Source organism: Schistocerca nitens, chromosome 1 (assembly GCF_023898315.1).
Source record: "Schistocerca nitens isolate TAMUIC-IGC-003100 chromosome 1, iqSchNite1.1, whole genome shotgun sequence".
In the NCBI taxonomy this organism is placed as follows: Eukaryota; Metazoa; Arthropoda; class Insecta; order Orthoptera; family Acrididae; genus Schistocerca; species Schistocerca nitens.
In genome coordinates, this window is record NC_064614.1 from 557,201,935 (window position 1) to 557,219,059 (window position 17,125).

The window sequence follows — 17,125 nt, forward strand, 5'->3', positions numbered from 1 at the left end:
TGAAATCCTCTCAGAGGGTAACATTAGCGTGTTTCACGGCACGATAGTAGTGTAAACTGATTTACTTCTTGATATAATTCACCAGGTATGTCACTCCCATTATTGTTACAGAGCTTTTCACATTGCTGTCAATGCCTCCACACCTACTTGTGACCATCGCTCTTAGGGTTGATGGAGCAGCTATTAGTTTTCGTGTACCGAATCGCTAGGAAAGTCAAAAACTTCTTCACCGTAATTCTGGAGCACGACTGTTCCATTTCTGATTTCGTGGCTCCTGCATCCTGTGATCTTGCCCTTCGCTTGAATTTTGATAAGCAGAATTGTATCTCTTACCTCACCATTGTTACCATCTGCTTTTGCCTGGGCAGACCGATCTAGATGAACTGTGGATGAGTGCCCAGAATGAGATTTTCACTCTGCAGCGGAGTGTGCGCTGATATGAAACTTCCTGGCAGATTAAAACTGTGTGCCCGACCGAGACTCGAACTCGGGACCTTTGCCTTTCGCGAGCAAGTGCTCTACCATCTGAGCTACCGACGCACGAGTCACGCCCGGTCCTCACAGCTGTGCTTCAACAATTCGCAATCTGCATTAGAGTCTAACTCTACCCCTGGTACTAAGTTACATTGGCTTTGGCTTGTCATGTGACATCATGCAGGTGATTCTCGTGTCAGTTATGACGGTACTAAGATACGGTCAACACAACACACAATTCCTACGAGGAGATAACCTCCGACCCGGCCGGGAATCGAACCCCGACCCCTTCGGTTAGCAATCTGCGTCGCTGACACCGCACCTAGCGAGGCAGACGGGGACGCGTTTCGTCACAAAGGAAAGCATCGAGACCCACGAGAAATACCGGCCGCGTCGCTTACGCCACAGCACGTGATACTGCAGGTCTTAAGAGAGCCAGCACCCGTCTCCAGTGGGGAGCGTGTAGCTACTTCAGATAATTTTAATAAATATTAACTGCGCGTTTAAATGTATGGAAGCCCTCGAAAGCATATGGCAAAGTTAAGACCTTCAGTGGGTACCATTTTATTGACATATTGATTTCTCGTGGGCCTTCCGCGGAGCGTCCCCAAAGTATGGTGGACAAGGCCATTAGCGAGACGTCGCTTCGTTGTAGCGTATTTCCCGTTTGCCTGGGGAGAGAACCACATGACGATCACCCAAAACGTTGCACACGCCATGGTCTCTTGTAGAGCACACAGGACACAGCCCGTTCTTTCTGCTGTAATCGTACCATGAAGCGGGAGAATTGGAAGTGAACTGATCTCAAGCTTATGCTACATCCAATCTGTACATTTTCTGACATGTGTTCCTTATCAACACTTTATACACAAAGTCCTCTCTACAACCACTACATGTCTGTAATAGGAATGGTGAGACATTACACAACATAACATACTCATTGACGTACACTAAATACCTTGAATGTAATCGCAGTTGCAAATATGCACAACCATCAGGTGTGGAATGGAATGACGACAGTGAAAATTTGTGCCGCACCGGAACTCGAGCCCGGATTTCCCACTTGTTGGGAGCAGTCGCCTTACAATTTGGCTAACCATGCACGACTAACTGCCACACCTGTACTTCCATATGTCATCGTCCAGTATTTCATAACGGCTGTAGTCACCGCAGTGCCTGTTCCTTTGGACATGAATGTACGAGGTGTGGCTAGAAAAAAAACCGGACTAGTACTGGTGAAACAATAAAACGAATGCAATAAGGCTGAAAGTCGCGTGGCCTGTCACGTGACTCTCGCTCCGCCTACTGCTCGAGTTTCATCTACCTCCTGCACTCAGTCTGCCCGTGGCGTCTGTTTTAAGTAGTTGACGTTTTGTCTGTGCGTCGGAAAATGTTGAGTGTACAGAAAGAACAGCGTGTTAACATCAAATTTTGTTTCAAACTAGGAAAATCTGCAAGTGAAACGTTTGTAATGTTACAACAAGTGTACGGCGATGATTATCGCGAACACAAGTGTTTGAGTGGTTTAAACGATTTAAAGATGGCCGCGAAGACACCAGTGATGACAATCGCACTGGCAGACCATTGTCAGCAAAAACTGATGCAAACATTGAAAAAATCGGTAAACTTGTTCGACAAGATCGCCGTTTAACAATCAGAGCAGTGTCTGAGTTAACAGGAGTTGACAAGGAAAGTGTCGAACAAGTTTACCGATTTTTTCAATGTTTGCATCAGTTTTTGCTGACAATGGTCTGCCAGTGCGAGTGTCATCACTGGTGTCTTCGCGGCCATCTTTAAATCGTTTAAACCACTCAAACACTTGTGTTCGCGATAAACAATCATCGCCGTACACTTGTTGTAACATTACAAACGTTTCACTTGCAGATTTTCCTAGTTTGAAACAAAATTTGATGTTAACACGCTGTTCTTTCTGTACACTCAACATTTTCCGACGCACAGACAAAACGTCAACTACTTAAAACAGACGCCACGGGCAGACTGAGTGCAGGAGGCAGATGAAACTCGAGCAGTAGGCGGAGCGAGAGTCACGTGACAGGCCATGCGACTTTCAGCCTTATTGCATTCGTTTTATTGTTTCACCAGTACTAGTCCTGTTTTTTTCTAGCCACACCTCGTATGTCCAAAAGAATTTAGCATCGTATCCCGAATAACACAGGCACTGCAATATCGTACTCATAGACGTATCAGAAGGCAATGGTATTTGATTATCGCCATGCTACGACAGCAATGAAGATGATTTTAGTGTTATTACCCATTATCACTTAACCACTGGGTGTGTGAACTCGCTTCTGCTGTCCAACGAATTATAAGTAAGGCATAATTTTGGGCTGGGCTATAGGTCCAGTTGTCCGTCATTTGAATCGCACGAGTGTTTCAATTTCATGAATGTAGACAAGAGTGGAAGTAAAAAACTATTATACGAAGTGGAAGAATAAAAGGAAATAAAGTGAAACGTCCCATAGCAAGAACATCAGTGTTGGAGCAGTATATCGCGTGGAAAATAACTGTGGAGAAACCGGTGGTGGGATGGTGAAGTATTGTACCGAGCTTTAGCCTGACGTGATTTACAGGAACACATTTATCTGGGCGACGCTGGTTGGAGGTAAGGGCACTGCTGCACCATAATACAAATCTGTGGCATCACCAGGATCGTTGGAAAGTTGGAGAAAATATTTGTGTCGCTATTCGCCCTGACTGCAGCCAAACGTTCGCCTCGGTAGCTGCGCGGTCAGCGCGGCGGATAGCTGGTTGAAGGGCACCGAGTTCAAGTCCCGACCACGTCAGAGAATCTCTCCGCTGGGGGACTGTGTCGTGTGTCTCTCACATGTTTATCGTCATAACTGCCATTAAACTATTAAGATGGCATTATGGGCGCGTCCCAAAAGCCAATAAAAAAAGAAACTGCAGCCGAAGATAGGGGAGAGGGGAAACCGTAACACTCCCTTGTACAGGAGTGAAACGGTAAAAAGCGCCGGCGATATGCGCCATGCATACTGTACTCGTACTTTTAGAAGAAGGTCAGGGGGTAGGCGCTGCAGAAAGCGGAGTGAGGAGAACGAGAAAGAAATGCGGGAACCACCGCCAGCCAAGAAATACTGCCCAATTAGCAGAGGCAAAAACAGTCGCAGTACTTTGCTCGTGTTACCTGCTGCATAATAATATTCTCATTACACTGACCTCCAAAGCGAGAAACACGTGATGCCTACAATCCGGTTCTGTGATATATTCAAGTCTGCATCCTCGGCACGAAGTATTTAATGGTAAGAAGTTGCAAAAAGAAGAACAAAACTCCTTATAATGCTCTGAAATCCCTGTAGCAAAAAGATCGAGCAGGATGTATACTTCGTATCTGTAATACTGTAGTAAAAGAGAGAATCTCTGCAATACTTCTGCGATAGAGTTGAAAAGACAAGAAATTGTATCACAGACATTTGTATGTTAATATATCATAATTATGAAAAGAACATTAACACGTTGGTGCACGACAAATGCACAAACAAAATGTCCACTCATGATCCCTTCGACGAACGTTTTGAGAGTCTCTCTCCAATACTTGTCCGTCGGAGTTCATCCTTTATGGCGACTTTAACATCGACGATCCAGCAGACTATACATGTAAACAGCCTTCCCCTTTTCGGGTTGCAGTAAAGGAACCTACTGGAAACTGGTTACATGTTTTACAACTTTTATTACTGGAAATTGTCAGTAGTATCAGCTTCTCAAATATTTATCGTTCCCTTTTAAGCACAAATTATAATTAGCGATGTTGGTTGCTGAAGTTTTTAATTCCATATTTCATGTTATTCTAGATCGCTCCCCCACTTGAACGATGCCAAGCCTATATGATATTTTGCCTAGCACACTGTTGGGGAGTTCCATGCTTTTTTGAAAATTAATAAGGGGGTAAGCAAATACCAGCTACATATCCACTTCAAAAAGGAATGCATGAAGTATAATATAACTGGATTAATAATAAGAATTCTTTGAAACTTGCTAAAACAATGAAATCCAAATCAGAACTCATATCGATCAAATTACAAATTATAGAATTTTGTGATATCATCCAATCTTTATCTAATGAACTGAAAATACTGAAGCCTCTGTAAAGAGTTAACTGACAAATGAACTATTTTAGAGATGATGAATTTTATGTATAAGTCTGTCAGCAAAATTTCAGAGCAAATTCAGTTTAGACATTCTAAAAAAATTGAATGCATACTGGAAGAGCTTTCAAAGCCACTTGCTGTGGATCTGACGAATACAGTTTCTTTCTCAAAAGAATTGAAGGAGAAAAGATATTGTTTTCACTGATTTAGAACAAGAATTACTACAGAAAGACTAACAATACAATATTCATGATATATGTATGCAATGTGATATTAAACAACTAATATCAGTCACAAAAATTGCAATAGACATGACAGGGATGAATAAGAGTCACAGTATTGGTACTGCTGTAAGTACAGTGACCTATATGTGCTATTATATAGGAGCAACAAAGCTGATGCTTTACACATATTAACGTAAAATTGCGTGATAGTAAAACTATAATTGCAACACAAGCAGACAAGACTAATGTTATTATTCATGATCAGGATTATAAAACTAAAACTGAAGGTCTTTTTTAATGAGAATAATATTGTTCGAGTTATTAAACATCCTGCTAAGTAACTCTACCTTGCTATTAGAATTAAAATTAATATATGTAGTTCACATTAAATGGTAAAGTAAAACATCATGTTAAAATGATAAATACGAATATACCTAGGCTACACTCACAAATCAAAACGTAGCAGCCAAATAAAACAATAAGCCTTATAGTCGAAATTAGAGCATTACCAAATTATGAATTAAATAATATACTAAATAAGAAATTAAAAGAGGAATTAGTTTTTGAAAACCCCATGAACATAAAAAATAGCCAGGAACTTACACATTTCCTGAAAGCACTTGATATACCAAATGGTTCAGTGTTAGCTTCTTTCAATGTAACTATCCTGTGTACAAACATGCCAGTTGGTGAAACTCTTGAATCCATCACGAATAATTTGGTAATTCACTAAAAATTATGTCAGAGAGAAATTGTAGAATTAATTAAGCTTCTAGAATTGTCACTTTCCTACAATTATTGTCAGTTTAGTAATAGATTTTATCACCAAAGTTAAGGGTTTTGTGTGGGAACTGCTTGTCTGTGACTATGGCTGATAACTTCATCAACAACCACGAAAATGTTTTTTTCATTTGAATAATGACCTCAGAGAAAAAACTATGCATGTAGATGATACCATCATCTTGATAAAGAATAACGAAAGTGACATTCAGAATTATATAGCAACTCTGAATAAAATTCATAATAAGATACAATTTATTTTAGAAAGAGAGAAAGATAATGCCATTAATTACTTGGATATAACCATTAAGAAGCAAAATGGTAAGCTGGGTGTTATCATTTTTGGGAAACTCACAAATACCAACACAATTATTAATTTCAGAGAGGACTACGAGTACATATCCTAATATGGTGTTCTAGTTAATATTAAGATTACCATTATGTGTTACAAATATAGAACAGAAATTGACAACCTTACAACATATTCTGTTGTAAATAGCTACTCCTGGGCTGTAGCTGAATATCTTTATGTGAAACTGAAGAGAAAGCTCAATAAAAATAACAAGAAAAATAACACTTAGAGTCAACAAAAAAGCTAAAACAAAGTTTAAAATACATTTTCATGTCTTACAAAGGGCAGGTGGGTGACAATACTGAATGACCTCCTTCTGAAATCAGATGCAGTCCTTGCTTTTAACCCCTCTAATACGCCAAATACTACTCTAAGGCCAAACATTGAGGAGAATGATGAGAAATATAGTAAAACAGACATTTACAAATTAAATTGTGGCGAGTGCAGTGGTTTCTGTGTCAGACAGATGGGGAGGTCGTTTTTAGCCACATTTAAGGATCACACAAGAACACATAATAAAACCACTTATGGCAATCACTTGCAGTACAAGAAACAGTGTTACCGATATTTGCTGTAACATAAAAGTTTTATGTAATGTTCCTAAAGGCAAAAAGTCACTCATGCTAGAAAACTTACAAATCTATAGTTAACAGAAAATATTTCCAAATACTTTGCTGTATGACCAATTAAAATTTAATCATAAAGTTTTTGAAGATACTTTTTAATTCTTTATATAAAATATTTCTATACTTCATAAATGTACTATATCCTTGTTCCCACCCATATTTTGGTGTCCTGCACAGTTTACCAGTCATCTTTATTCTACATAAGAATCTTATTATAATTTAATATACAGGGTGAGTCACCTAATGTTACCGCTGGATATATTTCGTAAACCACATCAAATACTGACGAACCGATTCTACAGACCAAACGTGAGGAGAGGAGCTAGTGTAATTGTTTAATACAAACCATACAAAAATGCACGGAAGTTTGTTTTTTAACACAAACCTACGTTTTTTTAAATGGAACCACGTTAGTTTTGTTAGCACATCTGAACATATAAACAAATACGTAATCAGTGCCGTTTGTTGCATTGTAAAATGTTAATTACATCCGGAGATATTGTAACCTAAAGTTGACGCTTGAAACCTCCGACGTTCAGTTGCTTGTTGTAACAAACATGGGCCACTGTCGGCGAGCAGCATCTGCAGGGACATGTTTACGAGGACGACCGTGTTTACGAGTGTGGCTGTAGTGCACTGTTGTGGTTTGGTCTAGCTGTCGCAGTGTCCGCATGTAGCGCTTGCTGCTATTGTTATTCTGCATTCGTCTTCGCACGCAGACCAACTGTGGTACACCGTGTTAGCAGACGTCTGTGATAACGTAGTGTTGTAGGAACTGTGACCATGGTGTATTCGAACTCTGAAAAGGCGGAGATGATACTCATCTATGGCGAGTGTCGACGAAATGCAGCTGAAGCCTGCAGGGTGTATGCAGAACGGTACCCGGACAGAGAGCATCCAACGTGCCGCACATTGCAAAACATCTACCGCCAACTGTATACAACAGGTATGGTCGTAGCACGCAAACGGGTCCGTAACAGGCCCGTCACAGGAGAAGCGGGTGCAGTTCGTGTGTTAGCTGCTGTTGGCATGAACCCACACGTGAGTACACGGGACATTTCGAGAGCCGATGGACTGAGTCAAAGTAGTGTCATGCGCATACTGCATCGTCACCGCTTTCACCTGTTTCGTGTGTCGCTACATCAGCAATTACATGGTGATGACTTTAATCATCGAGTGCAATTCTGTCAATGGGCATTAACAGAGAATGCGTTGCAGTTCTACCTGTTTACCGATGAAGCGGGTTTCACAAACCATGGGGCAGTGAATCTACGCAACATGCATTACTGGTCCGTGGACAATCCTCGCTGGCTCAGACAGGTAGAGCGACAGCGACCGTGGACTGTAAATGTATGGTGCGGAATCATTGGCGACCACCTCATTGGTCCTCACTTCATTGCAGGGGCCCAAATGGCTGCAACATACATCGCGTTTCTACAGAATGATCTGCCAACGTTGCTCGAAAATGTCCCATTGGAAACGCGTCGACGTATGTGGTATCAGCATGATGGTGCACCTGCACATTCCGCAATTAACACTAGGCTGACCCTTGACAGGATGTTCGACGGGCGTTTCATAGGACGTGGAGGACGCATAAATTGGCCAGCCCGTTCTCCTGATCTTACACCTCTGGACTTCTTTCTGTGGGGTACGTTAAAGGAGAATGTGTACCGTGATGTGCCTACAACCCCAGAGGATACGAAACAATGTATTGTGGCAGCCTGCGGCGACATTACACCAGATGTACTGCGGCGTGTACGACATTCATTACGCCAGAGATTGCAATTGTTTGCAGCAAATGATGGCCACCACATTGAACATCTATTGGCCTGACATGTCGGGACACACTCTATTCCACTCCGTAATTGAAAACGGAAACCACGTGTGTACGTGTACCTCACCCGTCATGGTAATGTACATGTGCGTCAGTGAAAAAGACCAATAAAAAGGTGTTAGCATGTGGACGTAATGTGCTGTTCCAGTCTCTTCTGTACCTAAGATCCATCACCGTTCCCTTTGGATCCCTGCGTAATTCGGTGCTCTCCGATACACACGATCGAACAGCGGAGGAGTGGTATTCAAGCGTCAACTTTAGGTTACAATATCTCCGGATGTAATTAACATTTTACAATGCAACAAACGGCACTGATTATGTATTTGTTTCTATGTTCAGATGTGCTAACAAAACTAACGGGGTTCCATTTAAAAAAACGTAGGTTTTTGTTAAAAAAACATACTTCCGTGCATTTTTAATGGTTTGTATTAACCAATTACACTAGCCCCTCTCCTCACGTTCGGTCTGTGGAATCGGTTCGTCAGTATTTGATGTGGTTTACGAAATATATCCAGCGGTAACGTTAGGTGACTCACCCTGTGTACTTTGTTTTATATGGTATTACTGCTTATGTTTTTTAATGTTGTTCAATGTACAACCATAATATCTACTTGTTCTAACATTGTCACACCTATATTTCACCATATTGTAAGTTATTTATATACTCTTATTCATAATGTATTGTCTGGTTGTATGCTAGATACTTAATTCACCAAACTTAGACCTCTAGAAGCATGTTATGTTAGCACCAACAACTTTTGTGGTACTGTGAAATTTTGTTGCAACACTACATGTTCTCTTTTTCTGATATTATATTAAATGAACAGTTTAATGCTGTACGTGTTATTAGTCCACTTCATGTTATTGATATCTTTCCTTGTGATAATGGATCTTTATGTATTTTTTACAACCAGATCTTGAGACACCGCTATGTTTTATGGTTATTTTGTAATATCTCTATAAAATTTCATCACAGTTACTTTGATATTGTACTTACATCACTAGGCTGCGAGTTGGTTGCATACACTTAATTTCTGGCGTTGTGCTAGATACTTATTACACCAAGAGACTGAGCAGCATGTCATGTTAATATGTAGACACTGTGTTGCACTGGGGCTGACCTATAATACTTTCAGTTGTATATGGTATTTTAAAAATGCAATATTTCATTTATTCTCCTTTGTTACCTACAAAACTTACGACAAGTATGTCGTCCAGTTTTTGTGTATTCTTGTCACATAGACTTCGAGTCATCTTATGTGTCCTTAGTAAGTGATGACATATTTTCCACATTGTACTTACTTATAACTGTTCTGACTGTATAGGCTGTGTAGGTGTACAAGTGATATACTATACACTTTTTTTAATAATTTCATAATAACTTTAAATTTAAAATCTTCTTTAAAAATATATTAAAACATTTTTAAAAAAGGAATTTTGTTGTTCCAATATAGTCTGGTTTGGATTGGAGGACGTCTGGCTACAAAGACATACCAGTTTGTTTTTAGGTCGTTATTGCTTCATAAAAAATGATGCTGAATAAGCTTTGTGTCACGACCATTTTAAATTAATATAAACCATACGTTTTGACATTCTTGTAAAGAGCGCATAATATGTTAATTTAGGCCGATGTCGGGATAGAATGTCATAGAAGTAACAAAACCTAAGAAATTCAGATAAATATTGATATTTGATATATTTAATAGAGTTGTACTTAAAAACAAATAAAAGACTATTCCTGAAACAATTCTTCAACAATATCAGTTAAGGTTTCTCAGTTCAGTCGTACAAAAAGTGAAGACTGAAAGTAAAATTACGAATGTTAATCCATCAACCAACAAAATTAGCTCCGTTTTGGAAAAAATAGTTCTCACCACTTCTGGTTACTTGCAGACAGCACAAATAAAGTTTCTTATTTTGGAGCTTACTCCAGCACACAAATTAACTGCTGATACTTTAATCAGTGTCCTCTGGGTTTTGAATGCGAATATAGTTCCAAGCAGTACAAACAGTGAAAATCTTCGGAAGTTATCGTCCAAAAGGTCTTTTTCGTACAATATTCTGTTCCGAAACTATGTTACATCTTTGCTTTCCTCGGCTATTTGGAATCCGTCATTGTCATACCAAACATGCGTATCTCCAATAGTTTCAGGTGTTGTATCAATGCAGTGTTGAAAGTTGGCTGCAAGCTACCAACTGAACACCACTGAAGATTTGGTTCGTATTTCTAGTTCGTTTTCTAAGCGTGGCCTGGGGAATTCCGAATGTTTTCAATGCCCACGGCCATCACATCTCGCCTGTGGTGACAGCATCTATAATAGCCTGCTGCATCTGCACCGCATCCCAAGACTGTCTTGACGATTTCCTTACCTTATTGTCTGCCATCAGAAATGGCAAAATCGCTACTTATATTTTGTCTACGTAAATTCATTCCGTTTATGTATCATCGGACATTTGTCGCTTCAGGTTTGATGTTTCGTTGAATTTATTTTATTATAGAGTGACCTACTGCTGTTGTTGTTAAACGTAAACAGATACGTAAAACAAATAGCTTTATTAATATCACAGATCACAAAGAATAGAACTAGAGTCCACATCGCGATAAAATGACGTATTGTGACATTTTACACTGACACAAGATATATCATTGTAGCGTGAAACGCCTTTTTTGATTCATTCGAAAACGTTCAACCACTGCGTGCTCTAGTAGAACCCTCTGCCTCTGAAAACAAAGCTAAAAGTATGCTTTAGGCGGTATCGTATACTTTTCTCAAACCTGTAATTACCTAGAATATTAATGAATGAATGTATGCGAAGAGAAGTGAAAAGTTGGAGGCTTAAGTTCTTCGTTCACAGTACCAAGACGGAAGCTTGCAGCTCGTCGCAATATACGTAGGAAAAGGGTTGTTAACCGACCTTTCTATACGCCTTAGTGCAAGTGGAGCCACTCAGCTGGTTTCGTTCATAACCTTGCTGTGTCATTTTCCCCAAATATGTCATTATAGCTTATCTTCCACTATTTGTGTTATATAATTACATACTAAAATGTATATATTGCAATGTTTTATCGACTCCTTGGATGTAACTTCTTCCTTATGCTTCATATGTTACGATTGTATTCGTGTATGTTTGCTACTACAGTGCCACCTTCAAGTCATTCGTAACATCTTTGCTTTGATTTGTGGTTGCCAGTCTCCTTTTATCTGTTTTATCTGTTGTGTGAATATCAACTTGTGGAGTCGGTGCAATATGCATCATATTTGATGTAAATCTTGTCTTGCCAATATAGCACTTTCTTCATGTTCCTGGAATGACGTGTCACGCGTTGACACGATATATTGCATTTATGATGGAGAGGTATTTAGTATACAATTTTGTGAAAATATGTACCCCAACTTATTATATGTGACCTAATTATGCTTGTAATTTGCGATCTACATGATTCACAGGTTCTAATAGATTTGGCGACACCTATGATGAAAAGTCGATTATAATTAGCGATCTTGGTTTTACTTTTGTATTTCTTAATTTATCATGTCAATTCTTTTGCGATTCAGGGCTCAACATTTATTATAGTGAATTACCATGGCTCGCTCGTTAACTTGCCTTTGCACATATTAATTCCGGTGCATGTCTAACTTCTCCTTGGTACCATGGATAACGCAGTTATTTCTGCGACATCATTTGAAGTCAGTTCTTTAACAATCTCTGACAGTAACGTCTCTTTTATACTGTGTTCCCCAGTACCTTGCGGTCCCATCACTTATGTATTACTTGCAACTGAGACAGTTTAATACTTCACCTGTGAATGAAGACGTTCGTTGTGTTTAGTTTTTCCCATGTGCGTATATTTTTGTAAAACAAATATTATTTCGGTAGTTAGTTAACCCCATGTCACTTGAATAAAGATCATCCAAGGACATCAGCCATGCTTATAGAAGATGGGCGTTGTTCTTAAGACAATTCCGTGGTGGAAATCTTTTTTAAATAACAAATAGCTTTCGAACAGTCTACAGGGCATAGTATATATTTCTTCACTATCGTATTAATCACTGATGTTCAGGCAAGTGGCGACCCTTTTCATTAGTAGAACCCGTCAGCACTACACATAGTCCCCCTATAGTAACAGACCACCTTGAATATTACTGTACACAGAATTGGTAGTGAAATAGACGTTCTGCAGACTATTATGTCTGTTGGAATTTATTATTCAACAGTTCTTCGGATGTTTCGATAAGGACGCCGGAGCCCTCTTCAAGGGTTGCTTCGCACGCACTGCACCACACACCACTGCAGCTGAAACACAGCTCTAAATAGACTTTAGCATCACTGTTGAAAGGTTGGGAGAAGACGAAGACTTAATGAAGCTATTCGAGTGCCTTACAAGGGAACCTCCCCATCGCACCCCCCTCAGATTTAGTTATAAGTTGGCACAGTGGATAGGCCTTGAAAAACTGAACACAGATCAATCGAGAAAACAGGAAGAAGTTGTGTGGAACTATGAAAAAACTAAGCAAAATATACAAACTGAGTAGTCCATGTGCAAGATAGGCAACATCTAGGAGAGTCCGAATTCCGGAGCGCCTTGGTCCCGTGGTTAGCGTGAGCAACTGCGGAACGAGAGATTCTTGGTTCAAATCTTCCCTAGAGTGAAAAGTTTGCTTTCTTTATTTTTGCAAAGTTATATTCTGTCCGTTCGTTCATTGACGTCTCTGTTCAGTATAATAAGTTTAGTGTCTGTGTTTTGCGACCGCACCGCAAAACCGTGCGATTAGCAGCCGAAAGGACGTGCCTGTCCAATGGAAACAGAAAACATTTGATTGCAAGGTCATAGGTCAACCGATTCCTCCACAGGAAAACACGTCTGATATATTCTATACGACACTGGTGACGGCATGTGCGTCACATGACAGGAATATGTTGTCGACCCACCTAACTTCTACACTTGGTGAATGGGTAAAAAGATTCTTCTACCTTGCCCAATTTAGGTTTTCTTGTGGATGTGATAATCACTCCCAAAAAAGTGTGAAAACATAAGAGTTTGTCACATAATCTGCAACAAATGAATGCAACAGTTTCACAGTCACACAGTTTTGTCTGTGCTCTGTCAAAACATATGTTTTTAACGTTTTCAAATTTTTCCGTGTGTAGACCGTCAAATCCTGCATATATCCAAGCAAATCTGAACATGTCCTGGAATTTTGGAGAGCGAAGTTGAGTATATGTGAGTGCCTGAACTTTGATAATTGTCTGAAAATAAAAAATTAAAATTTTCTTCCGAGGGAAGACTCGACCTATCGTTCCGCAGCTGCACACGCTACCCACGGGACCACGGCGCTCATGGGTTGACACCTACCTGGATGTTGCTTATCTTACACATGGACTACTCAGTTTGTATATTTTGCTTATTTTTTCATAGTTCCACACAACTTCTTCCTGTTTTCTCGATTGATCTGTGTTCAGTTTTTCAAGGCCTATCCACTGTACGAACTTATAACTAATTCTGAGGGGGGTGCGATGGGGAGGTTCCCTTGTTAGAAGAATCTGCTCACGAAGTCCAGTTAACTTGGACTTGTTATCGATGGAGTTTATAACAAAGACGACAGTTAAGAAAACTAAATTGAAAAGTCAGGTAGCAACAACCGGCTGAGGGAAGAGCAGCAACAGGAAGTAACCAATTTTGTGACTTTCACAAGTTCCTAACCAGGAACGAATTGTATAATTTCATCTGTAGGCTTTGATATTTAAGTTTTCGTTTGCTTTGTAAAGTAACCCGACTTTGTGACATATTACAAGTTCATAATCAGGGGTGAATTATTTAGTCTAACGTGAGTGCTTTGGTAGTTCAGTTTTTGCATCTCTGTATATTAATCTACTTTATTAGACACAGTTCTTGCATTTCCGTCAGGGTCTAGAATACGATCTGCAGCACGTGTCAATAGCCTGTTTGTGTGAGAAGTGTAGTTTTCGCCAATATTTTGTATGGACAGGAACTGTGATTGTTGTGTGTGGATGTGTACCGAGTTGGTGACACTTCGCTCTCAGCTCCAGGCTGTGATGGCTTTGGTTACACAACCTGAAGCTGCAGTGGATGTTCATCACTGTTCTTGGCTGGCTGTGGCGATGCAACCGACATGCAGCAAATCCGATTCCTCCGATCGGTCTTCACCAGAAGCCAGCCCAGCTACTGCTCACACTGAGGTTGATCCTCACCCTTGGTCGAGCAGTCGGTCGCCTTGGGACACGGCAGGCAGAATTCCCAGGGGGCCACACGCAAGGCCTCCCTGGTCAGTCTGACTAACAGTTTCCAGGTGTTGTCTGTGGCTGACACTGTCACTCAGCCAGATGCAGTCACCTGTCCTGTTTCAGAGGAAACATTGTAGCCTGCAAGATCCAGGCAACCACAAAGGGTGTAATTACTGGTAGTTGGGAGCTCCATTGTTAGGCGCATTATGGGACCCCATAGGGACATGGCGGCTAAGCCAATGTGCACTCCCTGTGCATACCGGGGGAGTCATTCCACACGTGGAAAGGGTACTTCCGGATGCTGTGAAGAGCACAGGGTGCAGCCAACTGCAGACGGTGGCTCACATCAGTACCAATGATGTGCGCTGCTTTCTGTCAGAAGAGATTCTCTCTGGTTGCGAACAGCTAAAAGAAGTGATAAAGGATACCAGTTTTGCTTGCGAGTTGAAAGAAGAGCTTACCATTTGCAGCATATTCAACAGGACCGATTGCGGACCTCTGATACAGAGCCGAGTGCAGGGTCTGAGTCAGAGGCTCAGTCGGTTCTGCGACAGTGTAGGCTGCAGATTCCTCGACTTGCGCCAAAGGGTGGTTGGTTTTCGGATTCCGCTGAATAGGTCAGGCGTCCACTATACGCAGGAGGCGGCTACACGGGTAGCAGGGGCTGTGTGGCGTGGACTGTGCGGTTTTTTAGGTTAGAGGATCTCGGGAAAACACAAGAAGGGCTTCAGTCTCAAAGGGTGCAGGCTGAACACAGGAAGAACGTAGATACAGGAACCATTGGTATAGCAGTTGTAATTTGTCGTAGCTGTGTTGGGAAAGTACCAGAGCTCCAAGCGCTAACAGAAAGTACTGATGCTCAACTCGTTATAGGCATTGAAAGCTGGCTAAAGCCGGATATAAGGTCAGCCGAAATTTTTGCGAAGAACCTAAAGGTGTTCCGAAAGGATAGGCTAAACACGATTGGCGGTGGCGTGTTTGTTGCTGTCAGAAGTAGTTTATCTTGTCGCGAAATTGAAGTACGTAGTTCCTGTTAGCACAGACAGAGGTCATTCTTTTGCAACAGAAATAAAATAATAATTTGATCTCTTTACTCACCTCCCAATTCAGATGGTACAACTGCTGAAAGGTTCAAAGAAAATTTGAGTTTAATTTCAAACACGCACCCGATTTATACAATTATAGTTGGTGGTGACTTTAATTTGCCCTCGATATGTTGGCGAAAATACGTGTTTAAATCCGGAGGTACTCATAAAACATCACCCGAAATTGTGCTGAATGCATTCTCTGAAAATTATTTCGAACAGGTAGTTTATGAGGCCACTCGAATAGTAAACGGTTGCGAAAACACACTTGACCTCTTAGCAACAAATAACCCTGAGCTAATAAAAAGCATATAACGGATACAGAGATTAGTGAACACAGGATTTTAGAATCGAGATTGAGTATTGTAACACCCAAATCCTCCAAAAATAAACGAAAAATTTACCTATTCAAAAAAGCAGATATAAATTCACTTGACGCCTTCCTGAGAGACAATCTCCACTCCTTCCAGAATAAGTGTAGACCAGATGTGACTTGAATTCAAAGAAATACTATCGGCAGCAATTGAGAGATCTATACCAAATAAATTAACAAACGACGGAGCTGATGCTCCTTGATACGCAAAATGGGTCACAACACTGCTGCGGAAACAACGAAAAAAACATGCCAATTTTAAACGGACGCAAAACCTGCAAGATTGGCGTTCTTATACAGACGCTCTAAATTTTCCGCGGACTTCAATGCGAGATGCTTAATATAGTTTCCACAACGAAACTTTGTTTCGAAACCTGACAGAAAATCCAAAGTGATTCTGGTGGTATGTCAAGTATGCTAGACATAATCAGTGCCTCTGCGCCATAGCAATGGCAATACTATAGACGACAATGCTGCCAAAGCAGAGCTACTAAACACAGCCTTCCGAAATTCCTTCACCAAACAGCTGCCAACATGAGTAACGTAGAAGTAAATATCCTCAGAGTAGTGAAACAGCTTAAATCACATAACAAAAGCAAATCTTCCGGTCCAGACAGTATACAACCGTTCACTCGACGGGAAATCCGTACCCAAAGACCGGAGAGTTGCACATGTCACACCAATATTCAAGAAAGGTAGTTGGAGTAATCTACTAAATTGTAAGCCGATATCATTAACGTCGATATGCAGCAGGATTTCAGAACATACATTGCGTTCGAAAGTTGTGAATTACCTCGAAGAGTATGGTATATTGACACACAGTCGATACGGATATAGAAAACATCGTTCTTGTGAAACACAACTAGCTCTTTACTCACACGATGTGTTGAGGCTATTGACAAGGGATTTCAAATTGATTCCGTCTTTCTAGATTTAGAGAAGGCTTTTAGCACTGTACCACACAAGCGGCTTGTAGCGAAATAGCGTGCTTATGGAATATCGTC